Raw genomic sequence first — 5457 nt, 5'->3', positions numbered from 1 at the left:
GGGGGGGCGGGGCGCGGGGCGGCGGGAGGGGCCGGGGGCGGCCGGAACGCGCGCTCCCAGGCGCCCATCCAGGCGGCGGCCGGCCGGAGGACAGCTTGCGCGTCTGGGGCTGGATACCCGGTACCCGGGCCTCTGGGCTTCCTGTTAAACGCTCTTGTCTGAGAGCGATTGGTGTCTGCGCCGCTTAAAGTGAGAGCAAAGAGGAAGTGGGCTCGGGCGTGCGGCATCCTCGCGGATGGAGAAACACGGGAACTGCCACTGGGTCTAATCCGTGGCCTGTGCTTGGTGCGGGGGGCGGCGGGGGGAGTGGTAACTGTTGGGTGACCTGCTGGCGACTCAACATTATTTGTCCAGATCAGTTTAATGCAGGAGGTTGAGATGGGGCGTTCTAGATCCTTCGGAGAAGAGTGCTATTCAACATTTCTTTCCAGTCCTATTCAGTGCTAGCTGTGTGGTCACAGGTAAACAAATTCTTGCAAAACCATGAGACACATTTGCATCTAGAAATATGCCCTTGGTACAAAGGAAATACAGAAGAGGAAAGATTAATCTGTGGGATAGGAGGTGATGGCTGCCAAGGTGTTTGAAGGATAAACAGCAGTTTGCCGGGCTGGAAAGGTGGAGAAAGAGACAGCAGGGCCGAGGGAGGCTGGCTGGCTGCCTGCCTTAGTCCCCTCTTTCCTCCGCCTCGTTAACTTGGTTTTAACAGCTGCATAGTATTCCATTGTCCAGGCCATTATCCCCAATACAATACTGAATAGAAGAGGTGACCAGCTAATATTCTATCTAAGATTTTACATCTAACAGCGTGAGAGAGGCCTATAATTTTCTTTTCTTCCTGCTGTCCTGGTCTAGATTTGGCAGTAGGATTATGGTGGTTTAGTAAAATGAGTTGGAAGTCTTTGGTAAAGCTCCTTTAAACCATCGACTTGGCTTGTTTTGCAGGGGGAGCCTCTTTATTACAGAGATAGATAGATAGAGAGATACCACATATTTTTATGGCTTTGTGTTCTTGAATTACTTTTGGTTATTTTTTTTCTAAAAATGTTGCTATTTTGTCTAGTTTTCCTTTTGGTTTTGGAATAAACGTGTTCATCTTTTTCTCTTAGAGTTTTTTTTTTTAAAAAAAATCGTGTTCTAGCTCTATTTATGCCCCATTTTTCATTCTTAATATTGTTCATTTTTATTGTTCCATTCTTATCAGTCTTGCTAGAGATTTGTCTACTTTGTTGTTTTTAAAGAACCCGTTTTTATTTTGTGATTTTTTTCTATATTTCTTTGTTTTCTATTTTATGAATTCTTTGAATTCTTAACTTATTTTTATAACTCTAATTCTTTTACTAACTACCTGACTTGAAAGTGTAGCTTATTTGCTTTCAGTTTTTCTAAAAATAATTGTACTTAAGGCTATGCATTTGTCTCTAGGCACTACTTTGCTCTATCCTATTTTTGTCATGTGGTACTTTCCTTGTCTTTAGTTTTTTGTTTGTTTTTGTTTTTTTAAAAAAGATTTTATTTTTCCTTTTTCTCCCCAAAGCCCCCCGGTACATAGTCGTATATTTTTAGTTGTGGGTCCTTCTAGTTGTGGCATGTGGGATGCCACCCCAGCATGGCATGATGAGTGGTGCCATGTCCTCCCCCAGGATCGGAACCAGCAAAACCCTGGGCTACTGAAGCAGAGCTCATGAACCTAACCACTCTGCCACCAGGCCGGCCCCCCTACTTGTCTTTAGTTTTAAATATTCCATGACATTGTAATTTCCTCTTTAACCAATGAGCTATTTGTTATCACATTTTTTTTTTTAGTTTCCAATTAATGGCTGTTGCTACTTTTTAACGATCTTCTTATTGATTACTAATATAAATGCTTTGTGAACAGAGATGATATTAAATCTTGGAAATTTTTTGAGTTTTCTTGTGACCTAGTATGTGGTCATTTTAGAAAAATGTACTGAACATAGTGAAAATATTCTTCATTTGTTTGGGTGCAAGGTTCTCTATATATTACATCAAGCTTGTTCATTTTATTTAAGTAGTCTATATTACTACTGGACTTTTCTCTGCTGGATATATCAGTTTTTAATAAATGTGTCAGTCTTACAAAATGCTTATAATATTGGAGTTTTTACCAGTTCTCTTTATTTCTGTAGGTTCGTAAAAGTACCAATAGATTCATTCATTTTATCATGATGAAACAGCTCCTTTCTCTTTTAATGCTTTTTGTCTTAATTTTTATTTTGTCTAATGTTCATATTACTACATCAGTTTTGTTGTTGTTCGTATTTTCTTTGTAATCTTTTTATTTTCATACTTTTGGTTTTATTATGTTCTAGGCATGTTTATGGAAGGAGGAATTTTTTTGTCCATCCAATTCAATAGTCTCTGTCTTTTAACAGGTGAGTTAAATCCATTTATATTTATTGTGAGTGACATATTTGGAGTTATTTATACCATTTCTTTTTGTGTTTTCTGTTTACCATCTTCTTTCTTTTTCCTTCTTGGCCATCCATTGGAGTCTTAAAGCCATTTTTCTACTGCCCTTCTCTCTGTTTGCTATTTTGGGGAGCTACAGATTGCTTTGTTATTGTTATTGTTTTGGTAGCTACTCCTACATTTTTAACATCTACATAACTGTGCACTGTTCTATAATGTTTATAGTTTTTTAATATATCTGTCCTCTTTTCTAACTCATAAGAACCTACACAAGATTCCAAAAGTGCTTTATCTCAGAAAACACAGGACATAAAGATGTTATATTTTGGGAAACTTTGTTAGGTGACTCAAGAAGTGACTATTGTGGTGCCAAAGCACTGATGGAGAAGATTCATGTGAAGTGTTTTAATAAAAAACTTCCATTGTTAAGGAAAATTATCCTCTATTTAGAAACAGTAAGAAAGCAAGCAGAGAAGGTAATGAAGTATTGTTTAACAGGCCCACCCCAGGACTATTTAATTCAGTAAGAAAATTTACCTGTGTTTGACTTTGCTATTTACTGTGAATTAGAGTCCAGATACTATGCAGTGACATGTAAATTTGTAGATTTTTGTTTGGTAGAGGCACAAATGATTATGTTCAATAGGAAAGATAATCTATTATTTCCTTGTCCTGTAAAACATGAACTCATTCTGTAACTAATCCAGCAATCTTATTTTAACATTCTTTTTTTCTAGAAATGACCAGTTTCTCAAATGCTTTTAGAACCAGTTTTATCATCCTACTGATTCGTTCATCAATTAAAGTAAAATCGTTGACGTGAGATCATTCTAAATTGTAAGAGAGTCATATTTTTTAACTTTTGAAAATTTTTCTTTGACATCATGATGCGTGGGAGTAAAAATATTATAAATTAATATTTTATATGATATATAGCTAAATTAATAAATTAAATGTTAAGTAAAAATTGGGTTATTTCATCTTACTTCCTAAAAGTTTATATATTTTAAGTCAGCCAAAAATTCTTCTGTATATTCAGTGTGAATTCACCATATATTAGGACATATATGTTAAAAGCAGTTGGTTATCTTCAGAAGAGAAAGTGCAACCTGGGAAGTGTCAGAAATGAGGTCAGACGGGTTGCTAGAGGCTGGGTAGGCAATACTAAGGAGCTTGAATATTCTCCTACAGCTCATGGGGAACCACTGAAGTGTTGTAAGCTGGAGTGATGTGATTTTTAAGTGATCATTTGGCATATGGGGGATTAGAATTAGCCACCTCAAAATATGTCTCTTTGCCGTCATTGTTTTCAAGAACAAAAGACTCTGAAAGAAACTTTGACCTCTCCCTTTACTGCCTAAAAGAAATTAACGATAAATGACCTGTCCCCAGGACAGGCCATCACCATAGATAACTCTGGGTATCGGTAGACTTTGAGGGTCTTTGCTAAGCCCAATCTTATCTACCAAACATTTGCTTTTCCATCTCCATGTGAATTGCCTTCCTCCCCTTTGAAGCCCAAAACCACTACCCCAACATCCTCCTTTGTCTTTAGCTAAAGATGCTATTTAAGGTGACAGCTTTGGCCATTCTAATGAGTTGCTCAGTTTTCCTGGGTTTCTCCCATGTGTACATGTTATAAAGCTTTGTGTGATTTTCTCCTGTGGTTCTGTCTCATGTCATTTTAATTCTTAGGCCAGCCAGAAGGACCTAGAGAGGGTAAAGGATTTCTCTTCCTCCCCTACAGACAGCAGTGGAAAATGCATATAACACCAGTTGAGACACTGTTCTAATGGCCTGGCCAGGACCCAGTGAGGGCCTGAGGGCTTAACCCAGAACAATGATAGTAGGGATGGAGAAGTAAAGTCGAATTTAAGGTAAAATCTGCAAAAATTGATAGTGATTGCATTTTGCTGAGGCAAAAGAGAGAAAACAGGAATGATTCCTGTGTTTCTGGCTTCGAGGACTGGGAAAATGGAGGTACTATTTAACTGAGATAGGGAACACAGAAGGTGGAGTAGGTTGACAGTGGTAGGTTGAAAGGCCTGTAACAGGAATGGTGGGGCCGACAAGCATTGCTCTTTTAAATGGTTGCTGCCCCTTTAAGATCCCGCCCTTCCCCCTTTGCCCACCCAGGCCCCTGCTGGATTTCCTTGCCCTAATTTACAGTCAGCACCAGAGCCTCTGAGCATGCGCTGCAGGAAAAGCTGGACTAATTAAAGCTCTCCTGAGGCTCAGGTATTGCATCTGTGGCTCTTAGCAAAGAGTTCCATTTTGAGAGCATATTTTCCCCATCTGACCATTTTTTTCTCATTTTTCTTTTTCTTAAGTCCTTTTCTACCATAATTCTATAGCACCTGTATCCTCCTTTTATAACCCAGGAATAATGAACATCTGGGCTTTTTTTTAAATAAAAAAATTAAAATAATGTTTAGAATAGGGTGTCTATCAAATACACGCTTTTTGGACTATGAGAGAGAAAAAGGTTAGCTTTATCTGGTAAATTACATAAGGCTTTGAAGCAAAAATACTAATCATTATCTCCCTTTTTTTTTTAATATATAAAACCTGTGCACCTAACCACTGTAGCATATCTTTTGCTTCATTGGTAATTTGGTGTCCCAGAAGACTACTGAAATTTGGTGTGCGAGGTAATAGACTTTGTGTATATTAGGTGTTGTTTCAAATCTTTGGAAATCAGTGTTGTATACCAGCCTAAATGTACCCAGAGTTACTGTCTTTCTCAAACATCTGAAGACCATTTTTCCTTCTGCATAAACCTTCATTCTGAGATAACCCTTTCTTTTTGGTATGCCCCAGCAACATTCCTTAATAAAGATAGCCAAAGCACAAATACTGCTGTCAACATTAAGTTGATGTAAACCCAGCAAATATGATGGGAACAACCAGATCACAAGGAAGCCAGATTTTCTGGGTAGATGTCTGAAAGGAAGGAGCAAGAAGACAAAGGGAGGAGAAGCAAAAAGAAAGTGGAATTAGCGGTGAGATGGCCGTGTCTCCGTT

The 5457-nt window shown here is 38.4% G+C and overlaps 1 long non-coding RNA gene across 2 annotated transcripts; it reads left to right on the top strand.

The window, feature by feature from the left end:
* Nucleotides 1–48: 48 nt before the first annotated feature.
* Nucleotides 49–3805, top strand: LOC124230111 (uncharacterized). 2 transcript variants are annotated; one of them, XR_006886069.1, is made up of 4 exons: nucleotides 49–189; nucleotides 355–461; nucleotides 2334–2396; nucleotides 3171–3805. It is a non-coding gene; the product is annotated as an uncharacterized LOC124230111 (long non-coding RNA). The 2 variants fall into 2 exon arrangements; XR_006886068.1 differs by lacking the exon at nucleotides 355–461.
* The last annotated feature ends 1652 nt before the right edge of the window (nucleotides 3806–5457 follow it).

Source organism: Equus quagga, chromosome 18, assembly GCF_021613505.1.
Source record: "Equus quagga isolate Etosha38 chromosome 18, UCLA_HA_Equagga_1.0, whole genome shotgun sequence".
In the NCBI taxonomy this organism is placed as follows: domain Eukaryota; kingdom Metazoa; phylum Chordata; class Mammalia; order Perissodactyla; family Equidae; genus Equus; species Equus quagga.
Note: the sequence above shows the minus strand (reverse complement) of the source record. Positions and strands in the feature narration are given on the sequence as shown.